General features: G+C 42.2%; 1 pseudogene across 1 annotated transcript; it reads left to right on the top strand.

Moving 5' to 3' along the window:
- The first annotated feature begins 800 nt into the window (after nt 1-800).
- LOC149042253 (sacsin-like) lies at nt 801-16,669 on the top strand (annotated as a pseudogene). The gene is made up of 4 exons (XR_016188438.1): nt 801-831; nt 1,789-1,892; nt 2,570-2,834; nt 3,134-16,669. The product of XR_016188438.1 is annotated as a sacsin-like (transcript).
- Nucleotides 16,670-17,348: the final 679 nt, after the last annotated feature.

The following is a 17,348-nucleotide window of genomic DNA, read 5'->3' on the forward strand; positions in this document are numbered from 1 at the left end:
GAGTGAACTCAATCTATACAAGATTAGAATTTAGATTCTTCATGAACCGCCATAAGCTTTCTTTAGCAAACGTAGTTAACTGTCTACAGAAACCTAGGTCAATATCACTAGCAATATGAATATTTATTTTGTCGAAGTAAGTGAGGGGAAAGATCCATTCAAACGGTGAAGCATCGGAAACACAACTAACTGAAACCAATCTCTCTCCATATGAAAATCGCCGAATGGCTAAAAACCTTGTAGTGGTTAGCTGTTTGAAATACATTTACGCCCATTGATGACCACTGAGCGACGAAAAATTCTGAGACACATACACATAAAAGGTTTTTGCGATTTTTCCCTCCCTTTTCTTCTTCGTCTCACACAGGGCACATTGATGGAAACACTTTTCCTCAGTTTGCAAAACGCTCGTGTTTTCTTTGAACAGGCTTTTCAAAAGAAAAATTTGAGAGGCAAAACAAGTCATAAATATTCCGAAATACTTCCAGTGAATAAATACATCTTCAAAACATGTAAAATTAGTTCTCTAATCGGTTGTTTAGACTGCAAATGCCTCTTATTAATTTATACAAATGTAAGGTGAGTTGTGGCTGGCGAACAGTTTTATAGAAACGCATGAAACAGTAGTCTGACCAACATTCGATTCAAACATTTTGTTCCACATTAAGATTGTCGATAGATTTATTCACATTTAAAAAGTGCTCATCTACAGCACAAGGATTTTTTTCCGTTTCTTCCACAGTAAAAAACCAAAGTGACGAAGTTTCCTGAGCTTCCATCGAAGATGTTCGAATGACACAATGGCAGAGCAGCCTCGCAAAATTGTTAAAGGTAAGCGATAAAATTTTAATGCAATGCACCCTTAATTTATCGACATGCACAAGGGTTTCAATCTTTTAAGTTTACTGAACAGCAAACTTTTTAACCATGCAACAGTTGTAAGCATCAAAGATGATAATATTCTAGGATATGTTTAGGAAAACAGAGACATAATCCATGATGTTTTACGATATAATGGTCTACTTTTAATCTACTTCCTAGTAAACTATAAAGCATTTTGTATTCAAAAAACCTAGCTGTAACCGAATGGGGCCATAGGACTTTAAAGGTGCGATAACTTTATCAAAAACTTATCTTCTGTATGACACCCTTTCAGGAAAGTGAAGGTAAATGCTAGTTATGAGGAGTCTTTGTACATGAAATATATTAAACATTTCAAAGCTGAAGGTTTTTTTTTCGCCTTAACTTAAATATATTGAGTCTCAAGAGGAACTGAGATTTTAACTTTGAATTGAGTTTCTGTTCGAATTCCCTTTATAACGTACGTATCCCTCGTCAGTACCGTTGAAGGAACTTTAATAAATAGCGGCAGCTTTGTGATCTTGAGACGCCACTAAACTTCGAATGTTGTTAGAATTTAACCTCTAAAAAGATTGATAACATTTTCTAAACCGGCTTCATAATCTACATAGTTACCGATGCGAGCATTTTGTACAATCTGTCAAAGTCAAGACAGAAAACAAGATGATTCAAGAATTTAGTTTACAATTTGGCTCGATTGAGAGGTCATATTATGTTTGTATGTAGTTACTCTTGAGCTGGATATAAAGACACGTGCAACCCACAATTTCTCCAATCGCACCGACGAAGGGTCTAATGCTCGAAACGTCCGCTTTTAAACTCTTTACGGGGGCCGATTTACGTTATCAACTCAGTTAATACTAAATTACCTCGTTATACTTTTGTGTTGGTTAGTTTCATTTTGCTAATTCTTGCGACGATTTTGTTTCTTTGCCATAAAAGGGAGGTCCTATGGCCAAAGAAGACCTCCACTGACCCACATTTTGAAAAGTATCTTGGAAAGATACCCAGATGGAGGACAAATCTTAAAGGTATGAATGATGATGCTTCTCTCAGCAGTGCATTGAAACCGGTAAAAACTTGTACAGTCAACCCAGTTTAAAAGAGCAAGGTTAATGCTTCGTTTCTGTTGACTAAATGAATGAGTGTAAGGTAATCCTAGAGTGAGAAAGCATTAGTAGTGATGGGGTGTTCAAAATTATTGATCACAGGGTGAGGAGGAAGAAGGATCTTTCGCGGTAATGATCGATTGACGAATTGATTTATTCAATATGAGTAACCGAAACTTTATGAGTCGTGACCGAGGGCAATTTATTTCCTTGTGAAAGGAGAAGTCAACAGTTATATGTCTGTGACAGCCTATATTTTTGCATGAGGGTGAAACAATTCATAAAATGTTCTAAGCAGAGATACATCGGACCCTTTTAAATGCTATTAAATGTTCTTGTTTTGTGTCCCTTTGTTTTATTTTCCTGTAAAATGACAAAAACCTCCTTACTGTTGATTCAACAATAATACGTTGGTGATAATTTAATGACTTTAAAACACAAGCGGTCACACAAGAGAAACTGGTGCTAACGAGTCAACATAAAATAAATGTTCTGGTACATAAATAAAAGGTAGTACAAAGATCGAGGAATATGAAATTCACTTCCTTCTTCTTTACCTTGTCGTTATTTGATACCTGGGTCATGTTGTCTTTTTTCAGGAAATTATTCAGAATGCAGATGACGCGGGTGCCACAAAAGTGTCCTTTCTCCTTGATTCGCGTCAGGGCTTTTATGGAAGGAACTCGCTTGTCGCACCTAGTCTTTGTCAGTTCCAGGGCCCTGCTTTATATGCTCAGAACAATGCTCGGTTCGAGGAAAGTGACTGGGAAAACTTGCAGAAACTGATGGATAGCGATAAGAAAGATGACCCTTGAAAAGTTGGTCGATTTGGAATTGGCTTCAATTCTGTTTATCATTTGACTGGTAAGTTTCTTTGAGGGTGATAAAAAATCATTACCATATGACATCGTGGCAGATCATTGAAATTCTCGGATTGCAATGCAAAAAGAAACTTCCTGGAAACAGAAGAGCGGAAATCCTTGCCGATAAATTTTCCCTTGCGTCTAGAAAAAAAACCATAACAAGTTTCGTTCTAAAATCATCTGTTCAACCTAGCAACTGCACATCCTTTTAAGGTGCGTGTTGAAACAGATTGAGTATCTGCACTTAATAATGAGACAATTATATTTACTAAACTGGTTACTTCTTAACACATGATTTAGATCTGCCCAGCATCGTGAGTGGAGATTGTATTGTATTTCTTGATCCTCAAGAAATACACTTTGGTAGAGGGGAAACGGGACAAGAATTTTCCCTTGAGGATGAACTCCTTGAAAATCACGAAGACCAGTTCAAGCCGTACGAGAATGTCTTAGACTGCAAAATTTCGACTCGATTTTACAATGGAACTTTGTTTCGTTTTCCGTTACGAAGTGCACCATCAGACTTATCCGAAAAGGTTTACAGTAAGGAAAAAGTTCGCAAATTATTTCAAGCCCTCGAAAAGGAAGCACCTGTTATTCTGCTCTTCCTGAAAAACATTGAAGAAATCGCTCTGTTTGAAACTGATGAAAGAGGCGTTGAGAGACATGTCTTTACAGTTCGACTGAGTGACAGCTGCCGACAAGAAGTTAGAGAAAAGAAGAGAAATTTTTTGAATGAATTGAGAAGGCTGAACGACGGGGAAATTGAAAACATCAATCTTTCTCTAGATTTGCATGTCCTTGAAAAGACTGAAGGAGGAAGAGAGGTGGAAAATAAATGGCTTGTGTACCACCAGGTTGATGCTCGAAATTCAACTCTCAAAAAATTGTCCCTAGAGTTAGGTCTCCTACCTTGGGTGGCCTGTGCCACACCAGTGAATGCAGTCACTCTTCAAGCGCTCTCATCACGAACTGGAAGAATCTTCTGCTTCTTACCACTTCCACCAGACGCTGACTCCAAAACCGGTTTGCCAGTTCACGTGCATGGCTACTTTGGCCTCACAGATAATCGGCGTGGTCTTAAATGGCCAGGCCTTGACTGTCAGGACGACTCAACCGCAGAATGGAATGTGTCGCTGGTGCAGCATGTTGCGAGTGAGGCCTACGCCAACGTGTTGCTCCTTCTTAGAGATTCATGTGATTCTTCAGATGGAACAGATTTGGTGTACAAGTCATGGCCAAACATTCGGGAAGTTGAAAACCACTGGCAGTGTATGCTAGAGCACATGTTTTCGATTTTATTAAAAGAAAACATCCTCTGGACCCCTGCAAATCATGGTCAGTGGAGAAACCTTAGTGACGCCTACCTTGACAGAATGACAACCCAATTTCAGAGTACATCTGATGAAACAAGACGCGTAGTTCTAGACACATTGACGCAAGCAAATGAGGCCGTTGTAATCGTCCCGAGCCACGTCATGACTGCAATTGATAAATACAGGTCAGTACCTACGAAGAGCATCACTCCCGCATTCTTGAGAGCTCTGCTGAAAAAGAAGGAAAAGGGAGTTTGGAAGATAAGCAATGTACTGAAGGAGAAGAAGCTTTTACTACTCGAATTTGCTCTCGCGGACAAGAACCTGGACGACATGCGAGGAGTTCCCCTTTTGCCCCTCGCAGATGGAAGTTTTGTTGATTTCCGCTCAATCCAGTACAACCGAGAACCAGCCGCTGCTGTGTACGTTTCGTCAACGAGCAATCCCCGTTCCATTTTCCACAACATGGACAATAAGTTCCTCGACGACAGCGTTCAAACACCTGCCATTACATATTTGTCGAAGGTTGCCACTGATGCTAATAATCCACATACAATCGAACCGGTGCAACTCGTTAAGTTAAACCAGATCATTGCTGTCAAGGTTCTGCGAGAGATGCTTCCATCAGAGTGGTCTGGGGGAAATCATTCAGTACCTTGGTATCCAGGAAAAAATGGGCACCCACCAGAGCGCTGGTTGGAGTCAGTATGGATGTGGATTCAGAGAATGTTCCCCTCTGATCTCTCATTGCTCGAAAACCTCCCGCTCATTCCGCACACATGTGCTGGAAACCGAAGCATAGTGAAGCTGAGTTCATCAAGCGTAGTTATCAGAAGACACTACCAGAGTATCTATTTACCGCCGCTTATTGTGTCTTTGCTTGGAAAAGTTGGCTGCATTGTTCTAGAAAGTCTTCCATCGTATATTCATCACAGCACCCTAAATAGATACGTTGTCACACCTGATTCCCATGGCGTCCTAAAGATCTTTGGCACGTTGGGTCAAGGCAGGTGCATATCAACAATTACACATTGTTCCCCCGATGAGAAGCAAGCGCTACGAAGTTTCCTCTCTTCTGCGTCCTTAAGTGGTGATCAAAGAAACCTCCTGTATGACCTTCCTATTTTTGATGCAGCAGATGGATACTCCTTCATTGCTGTCAGAAATGGATTTCAATTTTATGGAGTGTCACCCTATGACTTCAAACTTCCTCAATCCTTGCCAATACCAAGAGCGTCCTCGGTCATTACCTTAAGAGATAGCGAATCTCATACCCTAATTCACAGACTTGGAATCTCACCGATGACAAAAACAACCTTTCTAAGGAACATTGTCTTTAGTGGCATACAGAGCAATTTCTATAATCACCAACAGATCTCTACGCTGATGTGCTGGGTACTTAGCCAGTATTCCCTTTTTTGCGGGGAAGACAGCTCATTTCATGCATCTCTTCAACAACTGCCCTTTGTACTCACCAGGAGTAATAAGTTAGTTACTCCATGTTCCGTTCTAGATCCACAACAACCCATTTTGGAGCAACTGTTTGAGAGCGAAAACGACAAATTTCCACATGAAAGCTTCGTCAAAGAAGAAATCCTTCCACTTCTTCAGAAACTTGGAATGAGGAGTACTCCAAATAAAGAGGACATTCTACATGTTGCTAAAACAGTAGATAAGATTCAAAGCGATGTGGGATCCCGTAAAGCATTAGCCCTGTTAGAGTTCCTTGACAAAAACCCACCTGACAAGTCTTTAGGCCAAACACTGATGAACGAGAGATGGGTCCCAAGAAAGCAGAGTCGTCCTTCTTCTTATCCTAGTGCGATGCCTTGGTTTTCAGGAACAAAGCACTTATACAAACCATCTGAAACGTTCAGCCTATCGAAAGCTACTCTTGTAGGAGCTTCAGCTCCAATAGTCTCCAAACCTTGTTCCAAAGCATTAGAGGCTGTTTTTGATTGGGACAAATCGCCACCTGTCCACCACCTTCTAAACCAGTTGCGTTCTGCTTGTTTGGTACAATTGAATGACGTGAGCGGGAGTGCTCTTTATCTTTTTCAAGTGATGTTAAAGCAGATCTACGAAGAAGCATCCAGCAATGCTAGCTTCATCGACGCTGTAAACCAGAATAACAGTTTTCCTGAGTGGATTTGGCATGGGAATGGATTTTCATCACCTTCAAAGATAGCATTTACATCTTGCTGCAGAATCGACTTGAGGCCTTACTTGTACATAGTTCCACGAGAATTTCAAATCCTCAACCCTTTTTTCCAGCGATGCGGCGTTCGTGAAAAATTTCAAGATTCCGATTTGGTGCGTGTTCTGAAAATGATAAAAGACAAACATGACACCAGCAGTGACTATCTAAAAGATGCGGCAGATGATCGAAAGCTGTCACATGAGATTCTCCACTGGATAGTTAGAGATGGAAAGAAACTAAATCCAGAACTTCGAGAAAGTCTTCTGGTGCCGATTCACACCTGGGATAATACCTTAGAGTTGGTTCCATGTTCGGAGTGCACTTTTTGTGACGCGGAGTGGCTTAGAAAGGGAGGGACAAAACTTCTCATTACAAGAGAATTTCCGATGATCCACGAGGCTATTTCTTCCAAAACCGCTGGTCTACTTGGTGTTCCACCAATCAGCACCCTTGTCACTTGTGCAGAGGCTTTAGGTATCGAGCAAACAGGTCCTCACGAGCCAATTACCACGAGGTTGAAGAATATTCTGAACGAGTACAAAGAAGGGGTTGGTGTCTTCAAGGAATTAGTGCAGAATGCAGATGATGCTGGTGCAACAGAAGTTCAGTTCGTTCTTGACTGGCGCAATCATCCAAACCAGAAGCTTTTGTCACCGGGAATGGTAGAATGCCAAGGTCCTGCCCTGTTAGCATATAACAATGCAACCTTTACAGATGATGATCTGAAGAATATATCGAGACTGGCAGGTGCCACGAAAAAGGAAGATCTTGAGAAGATTGGTCGCTTTGGTCTTGGTTTCAGTTCCGTTTACCACTTTACTGATGTTCCAAGTTTCATTACCAGAAGTTATGCTGTCTTTTTTGATCCGGAAACCACACATCTTAGTTCCCACATAAGCGATGCTTCGAAGCCTGGAATAAAGATAGATCTGGCGGTAAATGAGAACAGTTTAACCTGTTTTCCTGACCAGTTTGCACCCTTCGATGGGCTTTTTGGCTGTGACACTACTTCACACAGCGATCACGACAAGTTCTACTTTCAAGGGACTCTCTTCAGATTTGCATTCCGAACCAAGCGAGGCGAAATCAGTGATAAGATCTACAATAAGAAGGAAATACGGTCGCTTATGTTTTCTTTCCGAGAATCATCACCGACCCTTCTTTTGTTTTCACAGAATGTTAGAAAGGTGTCCTTCCTTGAAGTGGAAGAAAATGCGACCAATTCTAAAGACTCGCGACTCCTGTTTGAAATCTGCAGAAGAGGTCGGACAGAATGCATACCAGTTAAGAATTCTGTAACGGAAAGTACCTTTCTAAAGTCATGCGCAGCATGGACGAGACAGTCCGCTAGTCAGTCCAACCCTTTCGCCAGGTATCCATCTCCCAAACTAACGGAGCTCATATCTGTATGTTCCACCATTTGTCGTAAGAATGAAGAGAGGTGTCAAGAAACCCAGTCTTGGCTTGTGACCTCTTGTCTTGGTACTGAAAATTCCTTTCAGCTTGCAACAAGTGAGGAGGGCAAGAAGCAGGGACTCTTATCTGCCTCAGGAGTGGCAGCAAAGATTTGCACCAAAGGCGATGGCTTCGAAAAATGGGAGGCAGTACCTGGAGAAATGTTTTGTTTCCTTCCACTTAGTATTACAACTGGTCTTCCAGTACATGTCAATGGCTACTTTGCAGTCACATCAAACCGTCGAGGAATCTGGGAAGGAACTACAGCCGATGTCGGCCGTCAACCTTTAGAAGTGCGGTGGAACCAAAGCCTCATTGAGGATGCGTTGACTCACGCCTATGTTGAGCTCTTGGAAAGTATGATTCTTATGCAAACACAACGAAAAATCCCGCTGTACGATGTTTTTACGCTCTGGCCAAATCCAGAAAAACTTCAATCATCCGCATGGGAACCGCTCATTAAGAGCTTTTATCGAAGAATCGCAAGTTATGACCTACCCTTAGTGCGTACAGGAGGGAAATGGCTCCCAGTAACTCAATGTATTTACCAAGACCTCAAGTTACGGGAGCTTCCGAATAGTGAGATTGTCCTTGAAAAGTTTGATTACAAAATAGTACAACTTCCAGACTTTGCCAAGAAAGGATTTCAACAGGCTGGATGTATGGAAGTTATCGACCACCGTACGATGACACAAGAAAAGTTTCTCCAAGACGTCTTTTTCCCGAATATCGCGACAATACCCGAAGAGCTTCGGAATCCCATTGTGTGCCACCTCATAGATGAATGCCTTCGACGACATGCTAGCAATCGGTCCAATCAGCTTCTCAATCTATACCAATTTTTGCTTTCAACTAATCGCTGTATTCCTTGTGGGCCAGATACGGGGCATTTGGCGCTTCCCAAGGATCTGATATCCCCAAAAGGTGCCGCTGCGACTCTGTTCTCAGCAGACGATAGGAGATTCCCAGTTGGGTCATGTTATCAGACTAAGGAACGTCTTCTCATGCTTCAAAACCTGGGAATGTTATCAGATATTCTTGACTGGAAAACCCTGATTGAGCGAGCAAACTCTGTGTCAGTGCTCTGTAAAAGAGCCGAACGAGGCGCTAGGAAGAGATCCGCCCTTCTCATCAAGTATATTAATGACCACCTCGAGAAAATGGACCCCCCTTCAGAATTGAATAGAGAGGAGTTAATGGAAATCAGTATGTTTCCTACTCTTGCCAAGCCAGCAGACTATGTTATGCCATGGAGAGGTACTAGTGATTGGAACAGTGGTATCCTTCCAGCGAAAGAAATGTACGACGACAGGTTTAAGTTTGTCGCAGGGTCTTCTCAGCCAATCCTTGATGAAAGTGAAAGTGGCTGCAGCAGGTTAAGCGAGAAAACACGGCATCTTTTTGGTTTCAACTCCCGTAAACCATCGACCCATGAAGTTCTTAACCAGCTGGAGCATGCAGTTCAAGCAATAGTCCAGTCGCCCCATGCGATCGAAAGTTTGGAAAAAGTCTTCTATTGCATATACGATTATTTACAAGACCTTGTTCGAGGACCAGATGGCAAGCCAATCATACATGCATTGCAAGAAAAGAAATGGATACTGGTTCAAGGAAAATGTCTGTCGGCTTCTCGGCTAGCTTTCGCGTGGAAGGGATTTGGTGAGCCTTACCTGAACGAAGTGCCACAGAATCTTGCGTCGCAGTATCGTGGGTTATTTCAAGCGACAGGCATCAAAGAGCACTTCTCCACCAAAGACGTCATTTCTGCACTTTACGAGCTCAATGAGGAGAAGCAAGAAGAATGTCTTTCTACGAAGGAGTTTAAAGTCGCAAAATCTTTGATCGAGGAGATATCGGAAGCGTCAGAGAAATCCTTTGAAACGGAAAGAGGGAAGATTCCTCTGCCAGACCATAATCTGTTTTTACAACCAGCTGAGAAATTAGCCATTAACGATGCACCATGGGTGGCTGCTTGGAGTGGCATCGACTACGTTCACAAGGACCTGCCAATTCACCTTGCACACAGGCTTGGAGCAATTGATATTCGGACAAAGAAACTATCCAAAATATCTCGTCCAATCGGACGTGAGTTTGGACCGCGAGAGGAGCTTACTGACCGTTTAAAGGGAATTTTGAAAGCATATCCATGCGATGTTGGAGTCCTAAAGGAGCTTGTTCAGAACGCTGATGATGCAGGGGCCACTGAGATACACTTCATTGTTGACCCTCGTAACCATCCTACGGACCAGCTGCTAAGTGACAACTGGAAGGAACTGCAAGGTCCTGCCCTGTGTGTTTACAACAACCGACCATTTTCCGAAGAGGATTTAGAGGGGATACAAAGGCTCGGAATTGGAAGCAAAACAGACGATCCTGCAAAGACAGGTCAGTACGGAATTGGATTTAATGCTGTCTACCACCTAACAGACTGCCCAAGCTTTATCACAAATGGAGACACGCTTTGCATTCTCGACCCCCGCTGCCGTTACGCTCCTGAAGCGACTAAAGAGAATCCAGGACGTATAATTGAACCAATTGGTGCGGAGGAACGATCCGACTTCCGTGATGTATTTCCTTGCTATCTGGAAAACCTGTTTGATTTGACATCCGCAACTATGTTCCGCCTTCCTCTCAGAACACAAAGCACGTCGTCAATCTCTCAAAGGCGGGTTTCCCACACGGAAATGATGAAATTTATGAACCTGATGGCTTATGAGGCTAAAGAAATTATTTTGTTTCTGAACCACGTGAAGACCATAACTCTATCTGAAATCAAAGGGGACCATCTACAGGAAATTTACTCGGTTACAGTACAACTGACAACAGACGATGAAGCACAACGCGCGAGGCTTGCAAATCATATAAAGGTATCCAAGACTCTGGAGACGAACCAAATTGAGTGGCTTGGAATCACATATCCTATTCTTGTTTAGGAACGTGGATTACGACAGGAAAAATGGCTTATTCATCAGTGTATTGGTCTCCAGAAAAGTACTAGTGAAGAAATTCCCAACGGTGGAGGCTTTGGTCTCCTACCTCGCGGAGGAATAGCAGCAAAGGTTTCACAGAAGTCAGAACATTCAAAGTTCCATTTCAACGAGAGAAGTGAACCAAGGCACAAGGCCTTCTGCTTTTTGCCATTGCCAGTTAACACAGGGCTCCCAGTTCATGTAAATGGTCATTTCTATTTAGATTCTGCACGCCGAAATTTGTGGCGTGACGAAAAAGGAGAAGGATTCGGAAGCCAATGGAACCACTTCATCAAAACCAAGATTCTGTCCCAGGCGTACATCTCGCTGATGTTAGTGGCGCGAGGCCATTTACCAGGGTCGAAAAAAGAAGATGCTGCTTGCTTCCCACGGGAACACAATCTTCACGAAGGGATGGGATGGTATCATAATCTCTTTCCAAATTTCAAATCTGTAAAAAGCCAGTGGAAAGTTCTGGCAGAAGCAGTATTCAAAACGATTTGCAGTGAGGATGCTCATTTGCTTCCCTTGACCAAAAAAACGTCTGACAAAACGATGGAGGCCTCTCAAGCTCCTCAAGCTGCTGCAGTTGTCCAAGAAGAAATTCGGTGCTTTTGGCTTCCTCCTTCGCAAGGCTTCTTTAACAATTTGACTCTAGGTAGTAAAACCGAAAGAGAACTATGGAAGATACTTTTGAGAGTCGGTTTCAAGCTTCTTTATTCCTCGGTGACACTCTTTAATGGCTTTAAAGAGGCAAGCACAAACGTGAGAGAGATCACACCTGAATTCGTCATCCAGTTTCTCAAGGAGAACCCGAGTACCATCGGTACGTTACCATGTCCCGTTGGAGAGACAACGCTTGGCTCTGTGAAGGGTGTTCTCCTTCTCCTTAGCTACTGCATGAAAGCCAGAAAATTTCCAACAGAAATGTTTGGTTTGCCTTTACTGCTGACTGAAGACAACATCCTGAGGAGATTTAAGACAGATGGCCAAGTGTTTTTAAGCCTGTTTGCCGATTTGGTACCAACTCAGTGTTGTCAATTCATCCAACACACGCTAGCCACAGCTTTACTTCACTTCGAGAAAGAGATTTTCGCTTCCGATCAGTGTTCTCAAGGAATTTGACATCAGTGCTTTAGCATTGCTTCTACCGAGTACTGCAAATCCTGGCTGGCGTGAAACAAACACTCTAATAACATGGAATGGGAATGAAAAACCGTCTGAAAGCTGGATGCAACGGTTATGGGAGTTCTTACACAAAACCTGCCTGAGGGATCCGGAAGCCTTTTCTCTAGACCCCTTACAAAATTGGCCCATCCTTCCAACCAAGTCAGGGAAGTTAGCACCAGTTTCCAAAGGGAAGGTAATTCTTGACCTCACCCGTTCAGATTCATGGTCACCTGGCCAGGAGCGTGTTACTACTTTGTTGAAGAAATTGAAATGTCCAGAAGTTAATGTCGATCTTATCAGCAATAATGGAAGGTGGGATGTATCGGACATACTGAAGTCTAGCGTCTCCTACCCCAATTCACCGCAAGATGTACTGAAAGTACTGGATCACCTGATGAAGGATGGCGACATTTCCAATTTTCTATCCGAGAACGACAAGATCTACATGTTGCAATTCTTTCAAGATGATTTAATAACTTTAAAGCAAAACCAAACCTCTACTAGTATCGTGAAAAGCTTGCCGTTTTTCAAGACTTTCCATGGACAATTTGTTAGCCTTGGAAATTTTAAATCAGTTTACGAAATCCCAGTGGGTTTACCAACTGATGAGTCGGATATCTGGATGACAGGAAATAACTGTGTATTTTTAGCGCCCGAATCCAGGTTGACCCGCTTGTACAAGGATCTTCTAGGTGTCGGTGATAAAACACATACAGATTGTTATATCAACTTCATTTTCCCAAAGTTTCCCCTTCTCCGACCCAAAACTCGAATGCTCCTCCTGGACTACGTTAAACGATATTTACTGGCTTTGTACGGTAACGAAGAGCAACAAGCAAGAGTTCTCAAATCTCTCAGCACCTTGGCATTTATTCCAGACGCCAATGGCACGTTACAAACTGCGTCTTCTTTTCATGATCCAGACGTTAAAGTCTTCGCGGTAATGTTACCTCGTGAAGCAAAGCCACCAGAGCCGTTTAACAGTATAACCTGGTTGGAGCTCCTTCGCAAAATCGGCTTAAAGCAGAAAGTCAGCAAAGCGGAATTCCAAACCTTTGCCGATCAATTGGCTTCACAAGCAGCACAGATGAACAATTCAAATTATCTTACACTGGAAAAGAAGTCAAAGACACTTGTAAAGCACCTCTTAAGAGACGACACTCTGCACGATGCAAAGTTCCTTGAGAACCTCTCCACAATAAAATTTGTAGCCTGTCCAAAGGCGAGTGACGACTTAAGTCTCCTTCGACGGCAGTATCTGGTACCTAATCGAGATCAAATTCCTCCATTTAACCATTTCAAGCATTCAATTCCATGCATGCATGAGGCACTTGTATGGACGACTGCATCCCTTCTCTTTGGGTGGGCTATTCCAAACCCCCAAAACCCACTGCTTAAAAACCTCCAAGTTTTCATGAAGCCCTCACTGGAACAAGTCATCGGTCATGTTAGAAACCTTTCACAGACTCTTTCAAAGCGTGCCGATCGAGAACAATCAGAATCCAAACGGAAGCGTCTGAGCCAAATCATGACAGAAGTTTATAAATTTTTCACTGATACTAGTGCTTGTAGCGGTAACGATTCTAATGAATCTTGTTCAGCCAAGTGTGATACAATTTGCGAACAACTTTCCGATATTCCCTGCGTTCTTGTGGAGGGTGGACGTGTCTTCGTTCGCGGCAACCAGCTGGCGTTTCACCTTGAAGAAGAACAGCCGCCGTACTTGTACAGAGTTCCTCGAGATTATGGAATCTTTGAACACTTGCTCAAGCGACTTGGAGCTATGGAAAAAGCAACACCTGCGCAGTTTGCTCAAGTTTTAACTGATCTCAGAGAATCTTGTGGAGACAAACAGATGCACCCCAATGAATTAAAACATGCGAAACAGGCTGTTTTTGGCCTATTTACTACTTTGCACGCCATACTCGACCGAAAAGAAGATAGCCGTGGAAGCAACCCTTTAGCTGAAGTCCACACTCTGTATCTTCCAAACAGCAAAGAACAGCTCAAGCGATCTACAGACTTGGTCCTATTTGATTGCCCTCGGTTTAAAGGTCGTCTGTCAGATTCTATTTTCCAGTTTCTTGATGACCTAACAAAATACAAATTAAAGAGAGAAAACTCTGGTAAGCTTGTCGACCTTTTACCAGACCACTTGAAAACAAAGTCCTTGGCATCCTTGGTGAGGGAAGAACTCCAAGCCGAATGCAGAGAAAGGAAATGCCAAGCTGACTTGGAAAGGAAATGTGACGCTACAGATCGCTTTCGTCACATATTGTATTCGCCAGATCTCGTAAATGGAATTCTACGAATACTGAAGTTCCAGTACGACAAAGCCAAATTGACAAAAGAGGTCTGCGACAAAGTTCGCAGTTTTCAAAAAGCACTAACCATCAGTTGCATGGAAACCTTATCCACGGAGTTAATCGATATTGAATCCAACACAGTAATTCCTAAAAGTCAAAGACGAACGTACTCTGGTTGCTTCGTGGGGCAGGACGATGGTAAAAAGCATATCTTCATCCAACATGGTACAGAGTCTGGTAATACGAGGAGACAGATATGTTTTGAAATATACAGTCTGACGGGCTGCCTCCTCAATGAACAGAACGTATTACTATTGGCTGCTATCCTTGAATGTACGTCCCCGGCTGATATTCCCACCACACTGGATAATGCTGGAGTGTCGGATGATGTAGCGGCTGCCGATACACCAAGATTGGAACCAAGCCTTGGTTCTGAGGTCTCTGAAGAGTTCCACGAGCTTCTAGACCAGTACAGTGACTTCTATTTTCGCCCAGAAGAGTTTGTTGCATATGAGAGAGAAGATTCGACTGAAGAGGAACCGAAGTACATTTATGCAAAAATCATCCGCCAGATTAAAAAGTCTAATTCTGCTAAAGTAAAAAAGGACCGAACGAAAAGAAAACAAAAAGGAGAGAGTAACCTGCTAAGTAGGTATCTAATAGACATCGGCCAAGAAAGGAAAGAGGTCGACGTTCTGGATTTGTACAAGTTTAGACGACCGCAGAAGAGCGGAGAAGAGGAAGAAGACGAGGAAGAGTCTATTTCAGAGTCCTTGGAGGTTGTGCGTTATACAGGAGCAAGTGGCCAAAATACAGGACAAGCAGGGGCGGAGTCATCGAGGCCTGCTCAAGAAGCAAGTGAGCCGCCCAAGCCTAAGACATTGGAGAACGCTCTGAGAGTGGTAAAAAAAGCTCTTGCCGAAATTTGGAAGCTTCCAGAAGATAAAAGAAAGAAAGCAATAAGGCGACTATACCTGCGATGGCATCCGGACAAGAACATGGACATGCAAGATATTGCAAATGAGGTCATGAAGTTTATACAAAACGAGGTTGAAAGGTTATCAAAAGGAAAGTCGTCAAGCCGCGATGAAGGGTATACAAGGCCACCGCCAGCAGATTTTTCGGACTTCTTCAAACAGTGGAATGAAAGAGCTCGACGACAGCGCTCAAGCTACACCAACTATCGCCACCACAACCCACGATTTACTGGTTTCCAATCACACTCGAGAAGGACCTATACGGCACCTAATCCACGCGTAGCGAAGATGTGGATTCGTCAAAGCAAAGAAGACCTGCGCTCTGTAAAACATCTTCTGTCTTCCCGAGATCCACTTTACTACCTTGTCTGCTTCCAGTGTCATCAAATCGCGGAGAAATCTCTCAAAGCAGCTCTTTACGCTCTATCAGGAGTCGATGACAGGCAGGTGAAATCTAACGACTTAGTTCTATTGGCAAATGATCTTTCACGGCTTCCTGGCGCTCCAGATGTGACTCCGCAAGTAGCCAAGCTGTCTAACTATTACGAGGGCACTCGATATCCTAACAAGCACATCCCAGCTGAAGTGCCTGCTGAGGTGTTCCAAGATTCTCGGCAAGCACAGGAAGCGTTCAGACTGGCCACAGAAATTTTGGAATTACTAGAACAGTTTGTTGGACCATAGTCACTGTCTTTTGTGACTGTATAACACTCTAGATACTGTTAAAAATGAAACTGCTTTACTTTAGGCATCAGGATCTTAAAAATAATTGGAAACATTTAAGGTAGCTAAATGGAAGGACACTAATAGCGCATCTTTATCTCAGCATGACGCTAAATTTTGGCCAAAGTAGACTAATGTTGCTTAACATGATTTAAATATTCAGCTGAAGAGAAGTAGGCGATTTGTAGATAAAATTAGTTAGTAGCATCCTAGTTGTTCTGTATTTCAAATTTTTGACCAGTAATAATTTACTGTAGTGACAAGGCTTTCTTCATAAAGGGTTTCATAAGGTAACGAACAATAAGTTTATATCAATTTTTGACTGTTTTTTTACAATTCTCGCTGGTTATCCGTGATGCATGATGTTGCTTACAAAAAAGAAAAAATCTTGCACTGCCAATTTGAGTTTGTGTCTCCGTAAAACGTACAGAAACAAACCTACCTCATGAGACGACCTACATCTTTCTAAGAGTTCTTAATATTTTGCAGTTTGCCGAAGTGATAGGAATACATTCGTATGTTTTTGCTATAGCAGATAACCTTAAGAAATCGTTGCATACATTTTTTCTCGTCAAGGGAAAATGTTTTCAAGTCTATATATACTAGAATTCGGTTTAAATATTAACGTTCCATTATCAAGAGACCAAAAGTGATTCTTTGTAGTTTAGAGTAATATGAAGAATTTTGTAATATTCTAATAATCCATTAAATGGAAGGAAATAATTCGAGAAATAAGATTGTTCGCTTGAAAAATTACTGCATAGTATTCTGCTAGCAACGTGGCTTCCTTTCCTTTGAAAGTTATAAGTACTGTTTCTTCACTTCATGATACACTGGTAAGTATTGAGAGAACTATTCTATGGGCTTTGTTTTCTAGGAATTGGACAGAAGGGAGGGGCTCATTTGTGTTGAAGCCTATGTTGTGTCTCCAAGCGCGGGTAACTCATTCTCAAATATTTTTTGCTAAGACTTGCCGCTCACATTCTTGTTTGAGTAAAGGAAAAAATTCTAACTTGTACCTGAGCAAAACGGGGTAAAACAGATGGAATTCATCAGTTGAAGCAGTAAGCTTTAACAAGTTCATGATCACAGGAATAAAAGTGACACCACTTCTGTTATGATCACAGGAATAAAAGTGACACCACTTCTGTTATGCCACAATAAACAATACTATACTTAGTAAAAAAAATCCTTTCATTCTCATATTTGATTACTAATTCACTGCAAAGGCTTAAAAAATTATTTTCAAGTTGCAAGGATAAAGCTGATTGAAAGTAACTGGACTGGGTGGAATACCAAACTGGGAAAAATAATCCATCTAGAAATTTGTCTTTTACTGCGGTAGACTTGACTAAAAGTGAGTTTGGGGCAACAACCAAAGAGAAAATTTGGGCCAAAC

This window comes from Pocillopora damicornis, chromosome 7 (assembly GCF_964200805.1).
Source record: "Pocillopora damicornis chromosome 7, jaPocDami1.2, whole genome shotgun sequence".
In the NCBI taxonomy this organism is placed as follows: Eukaryota; Metazoa; Cnidaria; class Anthozoa; order Scleractinia; family Pocilloporidae; genus Pocillopora; species Pocillopora damicornis.